Source organism: Lissotriton vulgaris, chromosome 6 (assembly GCF_964263255.1).
Source record: "Lissotriton vulgaris chromosome 6, aLisVul1.2, whole genome shotgun sequence".
Taxonomy (NCBI): domain Eukaryota; kingdom Metazoa; phylum Chordata; class Amphibia; order Caudata; family Salamandridae; genus Lissotriton; species Lissotriton vulgaris.
In genome coordinates, this window is record NC_141694.1 from 1,170,403,004 (window position 1) to 1,170,417,373 (window position 14,370).

The 14,370-nt window shown below is 47.4% G+C and overlaps 1 pseudogene; it reads right to left on the reverse strand.

Annotated features, from left to right (window-relative positions):
• Positions 1-2,181: 2,181 nt before the first annotated feature.
• Positions 2,182-2,946, reverse strand: LOC147708590 (uncharacterized; annotated as a pseudogene).
• Positions 2,947-14,370: the final 11,424 nt, after the last annotated feature.

The window sequence follows — 14,370 nt, forward strand, 5'->3', positions numbered from 1 at the left end:
ACTCCTGACTCTCGCTCACTCCTGACTCTCGCTCCTGACCTGGCCCTCACTCACTCCTGACCCTCACTCAATCCTGACTCTCACTCCTGACCTGGCCCTCACTCACTCCTGACCCTCACTCAATCCTGACCCTCACTCAATCCTGACTCTCACTCCTGACCTGGCCCTCACTCACTCCTGACCCTCACTCACTCCTGGCCCTCACTCAATCCTGTCCCTCACTCACTCCTGACCCTCACTCAATCCTGACTCTCACTCCTGACCTGGCCCTCACTCATTCCTGACCCTCACTCAATCCCGACCCTCACTCAATCCCGACCCTCACTCAATCCTGACCCTTACTCAATCCTGACTCTCACTCAATCCTGACCCTCACTCAATCCTGACCCTCTCTCACTCCTGACCCTCACTCACTCCTGACCCTCACTCAATCCTGACTCTCACTCCTGACCTGGCCCTCACTCACTCCTGACCCTCACTCAATCCTGACTCTCACTCCTGACCTGGCCCTCACTCACTCCTGACCCTCACTCAATCCTGACCCTCACTCAATCCTGACTCTCACTCCTGACCTGGCCCTCCCTCACTCCTGACCTGGCCCTCACTCACTCCTGACCCTCACTCACTCCTGGCCCTCACTCAATCCTGACCCTCACTCACTCCTGACCCTCACTCAATCCTGACTCTCACTCCTGACGTGGCCCTCTCTCACTCCTGACCCTCACTCAATCCTGACTCTCAGTCCTGACCTGGCCTTCACTCACTCCTGACCCTCACTCAATCCTGACCCTCACTCAATCCTGACTCTCACTCCTGACCTGGCCCTCACTCACTCCTGACCTGGCCCTCACTCACTCCTGACCTTCACTCACTCCTGGCCCTCACTCAATCCTGACCCTCACTCACTCCTGACCCTCACTCCATCCTGACTCTCACTCCTGACCTGGCCCTCACTCACTCCTGACCCTCACTCAATCCCGACCCTCACTCAATCCTGACCCTCACTCAATCCTGACTCTCACTCACTCCTGACCCTCACTCAATCCTGACCCTCACTCAATCCTGACCCTCACTCAATCCTGACCCTCTCTCATTCCTGACCCTCACTCACTCCTGACCCTCACTCAATCCTGACTCTCACTCCTGACCTGGCCCTCACTCACTCCTGACCCTGAATCAATCCTGACTCTCACTCCTGACCTGGCCCTCACTCAATCCTGACTCTCACTCCTGACCTGGCCCTCACTCACTCCTGACCCTCACTCAATCCTGACCCTCACTCAATCCTGACTCTCACTCCTGACCCGGCCCTCACTCACTCCTGACCTGGCCCTCACTCACTCCTGACCCTCACTCACTCCTGGCCCTCACTCAATCCTGACCCTCACTCACTCCTGACCCTCACTCAATCCTGACTCTCACTCCTGACCTGGCCCTCACTCACTCCTGACCATCACTCAATCCTGACTCTCACTCCTGACCTGGCCTTCACTCACTCCTGACCCTCACTCAATCCTGACCCTCACTCAATCCTGACTCTCACTCCTGACCTGGCCTTCACTCACTCCTGACCTGGCCCTCACTCACTCCTGACCCTCACTCACTCCTGGCTCTCACTCAATCCTGACCCTCACTCACTCCTGACCCTCACTCACTCCTGACTCTCACTCCTGACCTGGCCTTCACTCACTCCTGACCCTCACTCAATCCTGACCCTCACTCAATCCTGACTCTCACTCCTGACCTGGCCCTCACTCACTCCTGACCTGGCCCTCACATCCTGACCCTCACTCACTCCTGACCCTCACTCTATCCTGACTCTCACTCCTGACCTGGCCCTCACTCACTCCTGACCTGGCCCTCACTCACTCCTGACCCTTACTCACTCCTGACCCTCACTCTATCCTGACTCTTACTCCTGACCTGGCCCTCACTCACTCCTGATTCTGTGCCTGGTTTCATGCGCCTGCTGCTGTACTCTGTGCATGTCAGCGCTTGAAACTTGGCTCTCCAAGTTTGAAAAGTCAATATTCGATGTGGGCCCTGGAGATGGCTTTGATGCCATGTTTTAGATTTAGATTTAGATTTAGATTTACTTTTTTTTTTAAAGTTAACAGAACCTTTATTAAATAGTAAAAATAATTTGCATTATAATAAATTAAAATAACCAACATGGTTTCATAACTATTTCTTGCCACGCTTGGCGGTAGGTTTGGCAGAGTCCTTATCGGTGTTATCTTTGCTTGTGGGTGCAGCCTTTGCTGCCGGTTCCCCCTTCTTTTCACTGGTCTTTTCCTTGGTTGCCACTTTGGCAGCCACCTTCTCCTTGGGCTTTTTGGCTGGAATTTTGCTAGCTTTGTCTGAGTCCACCTTTGCTTTAGGAACAGCAGTCTCACCTTTACTGCTGGCAGACACTTTTTTTGCAGCCTTCTTAGCCGCATCACCAGGTGCTTTTGGCTTCTTAGCAGCTGCTCCAGAAGTTTTAGGTTTCCTGGACACAACTTTCTTGGCTTTGGGCACCGGTTCTCCATTTGGGTCACTGTTCTCAGATACCTTCTTCAGAGTTTTCGGTCTGGCTGGTGCCAGCTTGAACCTTCCTGTGGCACCTTTTGCTGTAGAGTTGGTCGGTCTCATCAGAAGGCCCTGCTCCAAGCCCTTCCCCAGCGCTCGCCTCAGCAGTACTCGGAGCCGCACAGAGTCCACAGACGGGTAGGTGGTGAGGATGTATGTGCGGATGGAAGGCACTGTAGCACCTTTGCGGTCGGTGTTCTTCCTCAGGGCTTCCAATACCATGCTCAAGGTCGAGGGGTGAATAGGAGCATCTGTTGCTTTTGGTACTTTGAGGGCTTTTGCTTTCACCTCGGCAGCTGGTTTAGTAGGCACTGCTTTCGAAGAGTCAGGTTAGGCGGCTGCGGCGGCAGCTGCAGCAATCCTCTTAGAAGCCATTTTACAGAGAAAAGATGCTAAAAACTGTCATGACCTGACAGTAAGGGCGACTGACCAGTGAGCGCTAGGACCCTGTGGGTCCCAAGGAAGAGTGACCAGGTCACTGGACACCAGATCCGGTGAGGGGACAGGAAGTGGCAAGGATGACTAGGACAGAGGACGAGGACGGACGTGCCCATGACCAGCTCCGTAACAAGTAAATAACGAGAGTTAAATCACCAACCTGTCGTGTTGCGTTTTGGTGTGCCCCTGGCCAGTGAGGTAAACACGACAACTGGCGACGAAGGTGGGATTCATGGGCCAGTTCAACTGTCCTTTTCTTCAGCGCGTAGGGTATCACTATTCGTGATCCTCTCATTAAGATGCCGTTCTCCGTTTTTGATAGTTCTTCATTTATTTTCTTGAAAGCTAGTATTTCTCCTTTCATTACTCCTCTCTCTGTGGGACTGTTGTTATTTGTGTGTCTCCATCTTTGTTCTCTCACCACGTTTCTTATTACTCGCGTGGTGGGATCTCTCTTTGTTTCTTGCTCTAGTTCTGCAATTGTGAAGATTTCAGCTTCAGCTGGCTCAATGATGTCCTGGTCCAGCAGTGACTTTATTTCTTCTTCCACTTGCTGTTGTAGGTGTATTGGTACACATCTGTGATGCTGAGCAACAGGCCTGATCGCTTCGTTGATGTGCCATGCGACCTGTCGCCCTTTCAATTTTCCTAGTCCTTTTATTATGTTTGGATATTCTCTTAGGATGCTTCCTTTGTCGGACATGTGGTATGTCATCTCTAACAGACCCATTACTTGCGCTGTGACGTTGCTTAGTAAGCATGGGCCTGGTATGTCTCCTCTTAGTACGTGAATCTCTGCGACCGTCTTGTTCTTATATGTCAACATGTCTGTGAATTTCCTTAAGTTTGGCCCCTGGCCAGTGAGGTAAACACGACAAAAACAAATGCCCACCGAAAAATAGAATTAAAAAAAAAGCCTCTTACAGGACGGATACTATAATTTACACCACAGAAAGGCTCTTATCCTTTATTGTACAGTTAATTAAAACTCACAATATAAAACGTACATCATTAAAATCCATGAGGGGCGTCCCTCTTGGCGCTGCATGATTAATCAAGAGATTCAGATTCTGCTGCCAGAATCAAAACAAAAACCAAAAAAAAAACGAGTCCTTGTCATCTCGGTTGAGTCAAATCTTTATTCTTACAATAACGTTCTGTGGATTTCTTTCAGTCTTGAAATGCCTCCTTTTAATGTCACAAGCGAAGTTTAAGGAAGACCCCAGAGCATTTCGGGATTGAAGTAGGGTGACCAACTTGCATGGGTGCCAATTCAGGGCAAAAATTAGCAACAAAAGTTACGTTTTAGACAGAGGAGGTCACGCAATGAGAGACAATATAGCAAACATTTCGAGATAAACTCCCGCATTGGCAGTTACAGCAGAAAGAAGCAATCTTTCACATCAGGCAGCGTAACATGAACTCTAGCAATGAACAACCCTCCCGCATTCAAGCAGCCTGTCTTCGTTGAGTGTATCGTTGTACCAAGGTTTTGAGTCTTTCAAAAACACTCTTTTTAGTTGCAGAGGAGCTACCTCTTCTATTATCGATTTCATGGTCGATAGGTAGTGGTTGGTGAGATCGTGTACTTTGGAAGATCCTACGGGAGGCAGCCGTAGGTTGGAGCAGGAAGAGGGCAGGGTGTTGGGGTTAAGTTTTTTCAGATCTCTTTTCCACACTTTCGGTCTTGTGGATTGCACTGAGTTTAGTTTCACCTTTTCCTTAATGGAGAAAGTGATGATATGATGGTCTGACCAGTCGCAGGGTTGGATCGCCTCTAGCTGAATGGATTCCATTTTAGAGATTAGTAAGTCCAGGATAGAGCCTTTGTCGTGTGTTGGGATGTTGCAGAATTGCGTTAAGTCCAGGTCAATAAGGAAGTTCTTGAGACTATTTACTGCTGTATCATTAGGATCGTCCCAGTGGAGATTGAAATCTTTAAGGAATATTTGGGTATTTTGTCGTCCCATGTTTGAAGATACCATGCCCATGAAGTGTTCAATGAAGGTGAGGTTTTCGCCTGGTGGGTGATAGATGATGTGCAGAGAACAGACAGGTTTGCCATTGCTAGTGATGTTGAGGCACATGTATTCGCAAGACTGGACAGAAGGGGAAATGGCTCTATTTACTGAAATACTCATACGATCTATGCAGGCTATACCTCCCCGGGACTTATCAGCTCTATCTCTATCTAATCTGATGATGTTGTAATTAGGAGGGACTAAAATGTCAATGATTGGTGTGGAGGATTCTTTTAGCCATGTTTCTGTTAGGATTATCAGGTCTGGCTCATGTGTGAGGATGAGGTCAGCTATGTCCGCTGCATGTCTGGCGGCCGATCTACAGTTTAGGAGTATACATTTGAGTTTGGGCGTACTGGCAGATGGAGAAGGTATCTGAGTAATAGGGATTCTTCTGAGGTTGTTGTTTGTGATGCCTCTAGTGTTTGGTTTAATGGTCCAATGGGGATTGTAGGTGATAGTAGGAATCAGCAATGATGCAGGTGAGGTGGGCTTCATGGGAGCGACAACGTATGAGTTCACCAAGGAGAGTACATCGCTCTCTGAGAGCGGGTTAGTGCTTCTGATTGGCCGAGATGAATTGTTGTAGGAGGGGACTGAGGGCCAGTTGTGATGATAAGGGATTCGAGTTTTATGTAGGAGGGATTCTGGGCCCGCTAGATTTGGGGAGTCTTGTTGCTCTAGTACCCCAAGGTTATTTCGAGAAACGGTCCTTGAGTGCTTGGAGTTCTTCTTGGATTTGATTCAATGAGATTATGATCTCATCAATTCTGTCGTTTTGTACAGGCGGGCGTGAAGTAAATGGCTGTGTTGTGGGTGTGGATAAGGGTGTAAGCAGTGGAGTCTGGCTTGGTGTAGGGGTTGTTGTGTGTGTGAGTGTGGATAGGAGGGGTGCAGCTGGTGGGGGTGTGAGTGTTGGGGGGGCTGTGGGAGTGGGTACGAGTGGGGAATGGGGCTGTGTTAAGGGTGTAGAAGTAGGCTCAGGGGCCGGCCTGGAGTGTGGTTAGGGGCCACTGTATGTGGTGGCGGTAAGGGTGTTGCAGGAGTGTGTGAGTGTGTTAGGAGGGCTGTGGGGGAGGGTGGCAGGACTGCTGGGGCGGGAAGAGTAGTGGATGAGGGTGGGTGACTAGTGGGAATGGCTGGTCGGGAAATGGGTATGGGCGTGTAGGTAGCTTCATTTGTGTTGGGTTGGGGGTTCAGTGTGGTGGGTTGATGTGTGTTGGCATTGGCGGAAGTAGGGGGAGTATCAGATAGGTCACATGCAGGTAGAGGTCTGGAAGGAGTAGCGCTGTTGTTGGTAGGGATAAGGTGGGTGGTAGAGGAGGGTGTGGTATGAGTGGTCAGTAGGGGATTAGACACTTGCTCTTTAATGAGTGGGAAGATGTTGTCTAAGAGGCTTAGATTACGATCTGTAGATTGCATGAGGATGGTTCCATTATTATAGATGGTGACCGTTGCAGTCGCTTGGAAGACTTGGGAGGGGGCGATGTTGATAACTAGACCATGTGGGATTTTTCTGGTGGTGGATCGTGTAAATAGAGTTAGAAAAGCATTTCTACATTGCGCTCTTTATTTGGTATGGAAAATAATATCATTAGTTGTGTGACCATTGTGAATTGAGAGATAGGGGTCCGCAATGGGTGTTTCAGGATGAAGTTTTATAAGATTGTGTTTGAAGCGTTTGGCTGCGTTCTTGGAGAGTTTGGAGGGGTAGTTGATGGTGTAGGTGTGTGTGTGCCTGTGAGCTCCATCATAAGCACTGAATAGATGGTGGAGAAGTGTGTGTGTGGGTTTCTGTTAGCAGTCTGTGTAATAATGTGTAGGGATGGGCTGGGGGAGGTGGAGTCAGGTAAAGGGAGGAGGGTGGAGAGAAGGGATGGTGTAAACTAGATTAGAAGCTGGTGCTAATCTGGGAAAGGGGGTGTAATAGTGGAATAATAGATGGAATATAAGATCTGTTGGTTAAATAAGAGCTAACAGTCCATGCGGGACTCAGAATCAAGTAGGCAATAGGATCAGCAGACAGACAGAATGGGTGGTGGATAGAAAGGTCAATAGGTGAAACGTTGGTAAAAGGCGTTGCGTGGACAATCTGACCTGTTTTAGCAGGGTAGTAGATTCGGCTGACATAAGGTGCGTGTTAAAACCTTGTGGTGGTGCTCTTCTAAGATGACCGCCTCATTCGTGCAGGCTTCCTCATCGGCAGTATAGTCCTATTTCTTTTTCCATAGATCAGGTCTGATGTTTGTAGTCCTCCTTTAGTCTCTAAGCCTTTGTCCTACTTCAGTTGTTGTGCTTGGTGCTTGATCGACCAGGGAAGGTATCGGTCTGAGACCGGATTGATCCGGGGTGGGTGGGTGGGGGGGGGGGGGGGATGGGGTCACTCACCCATGTAGTTGGGCTGTAACAGCCATTTTGTCCGTCTTTTGCCTCAAATCTCGAAGTCAGACATTTTGAAGAACCAAATGTCTCAGGAAAGAGGAGCAAGAGATTTGGATAATTCCATGTCCTCAAAGGGCACAAAGAAATTGTGCACACTGTGTGCAAAACTGTGTCCATAACGCTGTCATCACTGCTTGATTGAAAGGGTGATATTGGGCTGTGGGCTCCATAAGGGATCCATTCTTTCTAAATCATGGTGTTGTGCCGGTTCGTTGCATCTCAGTTTGGAATCCCGCAGCTCGATATCCGATCAGGGCGGGGGGGCGGGGCTAACCGTCTGCAAACACTCACGCACGGTAATGCAAGTACAATTGTCCGCCTGACTCCGCTCCAATGTGTATTCGATGGTCGCTTCCCTCGCAGCTCCTACGGGACTGCTCATATGCGAAAGCGCATGCAGCGCCCTAGGCTGTCCAGACACGAGCAGTAGGCTCGTCAAAGCAGATGTGTGTAGTGCTCGAGGCATGGGCGGCCCCGCGTACTTTGCCACTGCCGGTCTCGCTCACCCTTAAAAGTGCAGCTGCGAGGGGAAGATACAGGTCCTGCCGCATCCGTTCAATTGGCGACCTCTTCAGCCCACATCGGGTGCCAGCGCGGCTCTAACAACGCTCCGCTCTCCTTACCGATCGTCCTACCTGACAGGTGACATTCATCACCGTACTCACTTTGGTGACGGGTCAGGGTTAACATTGGATCATGTGACAGTTTCAGACCGCACTTATTATTTTTTTGACAGGGTATATCAGTACTGTTTCCGCTTTTCGATGACTGACAGTGACTCGCCTAGCAGTTTGACACTTACGAAGCTCTTTGTAAACACGGCAGGTGAGCCGAGTCTTGTTCAGCAGGTTTTTTCTTATCCAGCACTTAGTTCTATCCAGATTGTTACATCTCTGATATTTATTTCAAATTTTCTATTCAGATTCACATAAGTATTGTTGGAATACTAGCATATGAGCCTCAACCTAGAGTGACAAGGTACTTTTCTGTTCCACCTTCGTTTTTGTTGTAATACCAGGCACGTTCTCACTGCTAATCAGCATGTTGTAACTTCCTTCGTACTAATGCACTGAAAGCTCCATTGACTTCACGAGAGGGATAATAAGGTTGTTTACAACAGAAGTAGTGGAACGTGTCACATGTCACGTGGGGGCACTTGGCAGCTATTAATAATGTTTTTAGGACAATAGAGAGTTTCGCTTTAATCCACCCCTTTTCCCAGATGTCCCTTCTAATATGGACGGGACCACTGACTGCAGGGAAGGAATTAAAATTACGTGGGGGAGTCTAAAGTTTGGAAAGCAGCCCTGATCGCCAGTGGAACGATTAATAGTTGCGCAAAAAGCAAGGCACCCTTGGCCTGTGCTGGGTGGCACGTGTGTCTTATCTGTGAAAGTTCCTGCACATTTAAAAGTATCCGAGGTGTGGCAAAGTAACTATTCAGAACCCAAGGCCAAGAAACCCTACTCAGAAAATTTGCAATGTCCCTAATTGGTGAGCAGCAAATAATTTTTTTTTAAGTCTCCCGCTCGTCAAGGGCATAAGAGATTGGGGGAGCCAGTGTCAAGCAGGAGAGTAATGGACTCTACCATACCCTGACTCTGGAATGAGGTATATCTGTTTGAGCAGTACATAAACAATTAGCTCTGCATATACATTATTTTGGGCAACATCAATTTCTATCAATCTCTTCAGTTGATATCTTTGTAGGTATGTGTATTTATATAGGGCAAGCCTAAATGTGGATCAACAGAGCACTCTGCAGTATGGTGGTATTGGAATACGAAACAAGTTTGTGTGCATCAAGTAAAGATTTAAAACAATTACACATTTCAAAATATTTTAAGTCTTTTTCTTCCTTCTCCAAATAGGCAAATTCTCAAATACCTCCTGACCCTCAGGCCCCAAACAATGCGTCAGAAGGGAGGTTTTCCTCTCCGGTGTTAAGTATGAACCACAAACCTTGGCATAGTCACCAAATATATTTACCTCACTTTGCCCATTTATAGGAGGTTCTCCTGGTGAAGTTAGAAAAAATGGTGGGGCTACTGTGGTCTGCATATTAAGTGTTGAAAAGGAAAATAATGATTAAACGCAAAACAAAACTAGAAAAGATTGGAAATATGAGTTGTTTATGTAAAAATGTAGTTACAGAAATGATTTGATTAACTGTTCAAATGTTTCATAGTTCCACGTAAATAATCAATGAGGAAATTGGTGAAAGAATCCTGATTTCTGCAGTAATAGATGAGAAACAGGATCTGTCTGACTGCCAGTAACCTTAGCTGAAGGAAAAACAGTTGCTGATCTAGGGCCTCATTTATGAGGCCGTGTGCCACTTTTACGCCGCCGGTGCATCACTTTTTGTGACGCACCAGCGGCGTAAAAAATGCGCCTTTTTGCGCCATATTTACAAAGTGATGCATCTAGGTAGATGTGTCACTTTGTAAACCCCTGCGCCACATTATACCTGCACCAGGTATAATGTATGCAGGGGGGGGCGTTTTGACGCAAGAAAGGGTCATGGAAGTGACGCAGTGAAATCTATAAGATTTCACCTCGCCACTTCTAGGACTCAAATGTGTCAAAATCTTACGCCTGCCTCACAGCAGGTGTAAGACTGACGCAGGCCCTTTCACATGGGGCTTGCCCATGTGGAAGGACTCATTGTTGGAGTTGCGTCACTTTTGTGACGCACTCCACCAATGCGTCACTTTTGCGCCTACAGATACTTCAGAAATACTGACATATCTGTAACTCCTTGCGACATGATGCGTCATACTGTAAATATGACGCATCATTGGTGTCGCAAGGAAGGCGCAATGAAAAGTGACGCATCGCTGTTTTCACGCAGCGATGCGTCACTTTTCATAAATGAGGCCCCTAGTGTTTTCCTTTACATTGCTGATCACTTGATGACTCACTAGACATTGAGGGTAGCAAAAACAAGCTGCGGTACAATTCATGCATCCAGGCAGTGAACGGGTAGCAAAGGTAGAGCGTTGTTTCAAATATACACTTGAGTTTCCAGATTGCAGGAGCAGGACTTTAAAAACCCCAATACAAAGTGTCAAATGCTTGCGAACATGAGAATGAGTAAACATGAGATTGAGCAGACATGATGGTGGTGCTAGCTGTGTCTCATAAGTACTGTTGTTGTACCGTGATGTGTGACAGTAGCTCTAACTGGATGTAGCGTTGAGGTGGCAAATGCTTAGGCGACTGCATGAGCCGTGTCCCAATGCATGATGTTGGCAGGAACTGTGTCTAGTTTGTTTAGCTGACATAGCACACAGTAAGAGTATAACAGGAGTTGGGTGTTATGTTGAGGTGGCAAATGCATGGCAACCTCTATAGGTTTGAGCCATGTTTTGCACATGTAGCTGGGGTTTGTGTTTAATGAGTGCTCTTTGTATGTCCTAGATGTTCTGCTCCTTAAAATGGTGCAGATGTAGGGTTTATCTGTGGGAGAGATGCACAAGGGGAGGCAGTGCTAGTCCAAGGCTCACAAGAACAAACAACAGTCATCTGTCTAAGCTTTGGACATCAAACAAGTAAGCATCCTGTCACCGTCTGCCCTCCAACCTAAATTTTGGTGCAGTGAAAACAAGGAAACCCATGTGGGGAACCAACCTGCCCAACAGAGGTGCCTGAACCTCCTACCCTCTGGAACTGCAGTTTCTATGTCCGCCATGGCCGCAGTGAGCATCCGGGTGAGCTTTGCGGGTGGACGGCTGATATGAAAATCCATATGTATGACGTATAGGGACTTGGATCAAGTGTCTCTCTATGACCCAGACTGGCCCACACAACTTGCAAAGGGTTTCTCCACCACTAATAAAATGGGGTGACGCGTTTGCTAATATAACTCATTGAACTCGAAAAGTGGCAGCGCACTTACTTTTCCCAGCTACCTTCGTGAGTATCTGTTAATAGCTGCACTCCTGAGACCTCCTTTAGGGTGACCAACCGTCCGTAAATTTCACGGACCGTCCGTAATATGGACCTCACGTCTGTTGTCCGTGAGGATCCTTTTTACGGATGTCTTTTGTCCGTAATTTTGGGTATTGCAGGGAACAGCACTGTTCCCTGTATGAAGCCTCAGCCCCTGATGGGGCCGCCTCGCACTCCTCTTTGGAGCACAAGTAGCCCCCACATGCCCATTGTCATTCTGTATGCGGCTGATTGCCACATACAGAATGACAATTGGCCAGTTTGGAGTGTTACTTACTGCATGAGGTGGCCTCCTCCTGCCATGGGCTGGGGGAGATGGAAGGAATATGCAAACACACCAATGCTGCTACTATTCCAGTTCATGAAAAAAAGCTAGTGAAACAAGTTGAAAAGAAGGGGCTAGAGTTCTTTCAGTCTCATCACTTTAGAAATGTGCAATTTCAATATTATATTCAACGAAGCCATGGTTGCTGCATTTTTATTTTATGCAACTAACAACCATTGACAAAGTCAATAGTTCTGGCTTGTTGTAGGTGTAACGTTACTTGTGTTATATATCTGGATACATTGACAGAAGAGGCAAAATACCAGTCGGGCGGTACGCTGTGCTAAGCAGAGATTTTTTGCTACATCAAACACCCCCATTTGAGAGCCCTCCCCTTTCATCCTGCTTAAGGCCCTGGAAACAACACCATGTCACAGTCACCTCATCGCATGGCACTGTGCATCATGCATGACTCATGCCTTCTACTTTTTCGGATTGCCTATGTGCAGGGGTGTAGTGAATCCCCCCCCACCCCACTCTTTGCTTTATGAACTAACACAAGGGTGAAATTCTTGATGAGCCTCTTCTGTCTGCAACTCTGCAGCCAAAGGCTCAGCTCATAATTAATATAAAACGTTGGGCGAGCGAGTAAGTGAAGGGATGGGTGGATGGCTGGATGGATTAGTGAATGGGTAAATGGATGAATGAAAGGGTGAATAGATGGATAATGAGCGAACGGATGGATTGATGAGTGAAAGGGTGGATGATTGGTGAGTGAATGGGTTGATGGATGAGAGAAAAGGTAAAAGGGTGCATGGATAGGTGAAAAGATGATAGATGAGTGAAAGAGTGGATGATGGGCGAGTGAATGGGTGGATGTGAGAGAAAAAGGTAAATAGATGGATGTTTGGGTGGAAGGGTACAAGGATGGGTAAAAGGGTGGATGGATGAGTGAAAGGATGGATAGATGAGTTAAAGGGTGGATGATGGGTGAGTGAATGGGTGGATGGATGAGTGAAATGATGGATGAGTGATAGGGGCAATGGTTGGATTCATGAGTGGATGAGTAGAAGGATGGATGGATGGATGGAAGGAAGGATGGCTAAGTGAAAGGGTCAATGGAGAGAGAAAGGGAGGATGGATGGATGACTGAAAAGGTGAATTGGTGGAAGGATGAATGACTGGGTGGATGGATGAGTAAGTGAAAGGATGGGTGAAAGGGTAAATGGCTGTATGGATGAGTGGATAAGTGGCTGGATGGATGAGTGGATGATTGGGTGGAAGAGTGAATGGATGAGTATATGGATGTATAGGGTGAAAGGGTGGATGGATGAGTGAAATGATGGACGGAAGGATACATGATGGATAGGTTTGCAAATGGATGAATATGTTTGGATGTAGATGGGATTACTTATATACTATTACGCAACCTCCTTGTGTCTGTGAAACATACCTTTTGTACTGAAGTTTTGTCCTGAATATTGACCTCCTGTCCTGAATTTTTGTCCTGAATTTTGACCCTTTGTCCTGAATTTTTACTCTCACTGTCCTGAATTTGCACCCATGCCAGTTGGTCACCCTAACCTCCTTAATGAGACCCATCAACACCAGAATTTAGTTGACGTTTCTTGCTTGGCATTCTAGGTGTTTAGACTCCTGAATTTGCATTAGAAATGGTTGAATGGATATTTTATTTACAGGTTAAACTTCTATATAAATGCATTTGTGGTAAAGAAGGATGAAGACCATGCCGAGCAGGTAAGGAACACTTTCTTTATGTGACGGAGAAGCATGCAAAACAGACACTTCCCAGCTGGTCGAAGGATCAACTGACCATACAAGGAATGTTCCGGTTTGATGGCCGGGTGGCTGGCGCAAGTTTGTAAGTATCACAGACAGTGCCAGACTCCTCGTTTTCTAGTTTTGACCTTGTCACTGATGCTAGTGTTAGCGGACAGCTGTGACTTCGAAGTGTGTACCTCATCTGCCTGTCAAGCTGTCTTGCCCACCTTCAGTGCCGGGTACATGCTGTTTACTGCATGTAGTTTGCATAGACGATCGGGACTAGTTCACACTGAGCTTGTCCTTTTCACCACAGCAATGACTGCATTGCAGGAGGCGGACACAGTGTTGAACGCGCCAGAGAGAGCCCTGTGATTGCTCTGCTGTGTCTCTCACGGCGGCCTCCAGAAACGGAATCACCAGCCAGAGCCAGTTAACTCACTCTCTGTAGTAAGTTGTGGTTCGGAGGTGAGTGCTCTGTGGCAGCTATATAAATATTCCATTGCCACCAGTTGAACCCGTAATACTCCGGTCCTAATGGAAGCAGCCCCTTTGAAAGTCAGCAGTACAGTATTATATTTATATAGCTCTCCCTACCAAGTGTACCTCCCTGAACCCGCAGCGCCGGTATATAGTAGTGCAGCTGACTTGCTGTGGCTGCTATTAATAAATACAATGAATGCTTTCATCGTTCTGAGCTGCCTGTGCCTCTGCCTTTAGTTTCCTGTGTCGCTGAGCTGTGCGGCCGCTGTCTGGCTCCGTTCTGCTCAGTTTTCAGTTGCATGCCATTAATGTACTTTAGTTCGGTGACTTTGTACGTTTATAGTTGCTCAAATGGATGTAATCTTATGTTTCCCTTGCCTTCATTACGTGACTTTGCTCTCATAATGACACTTA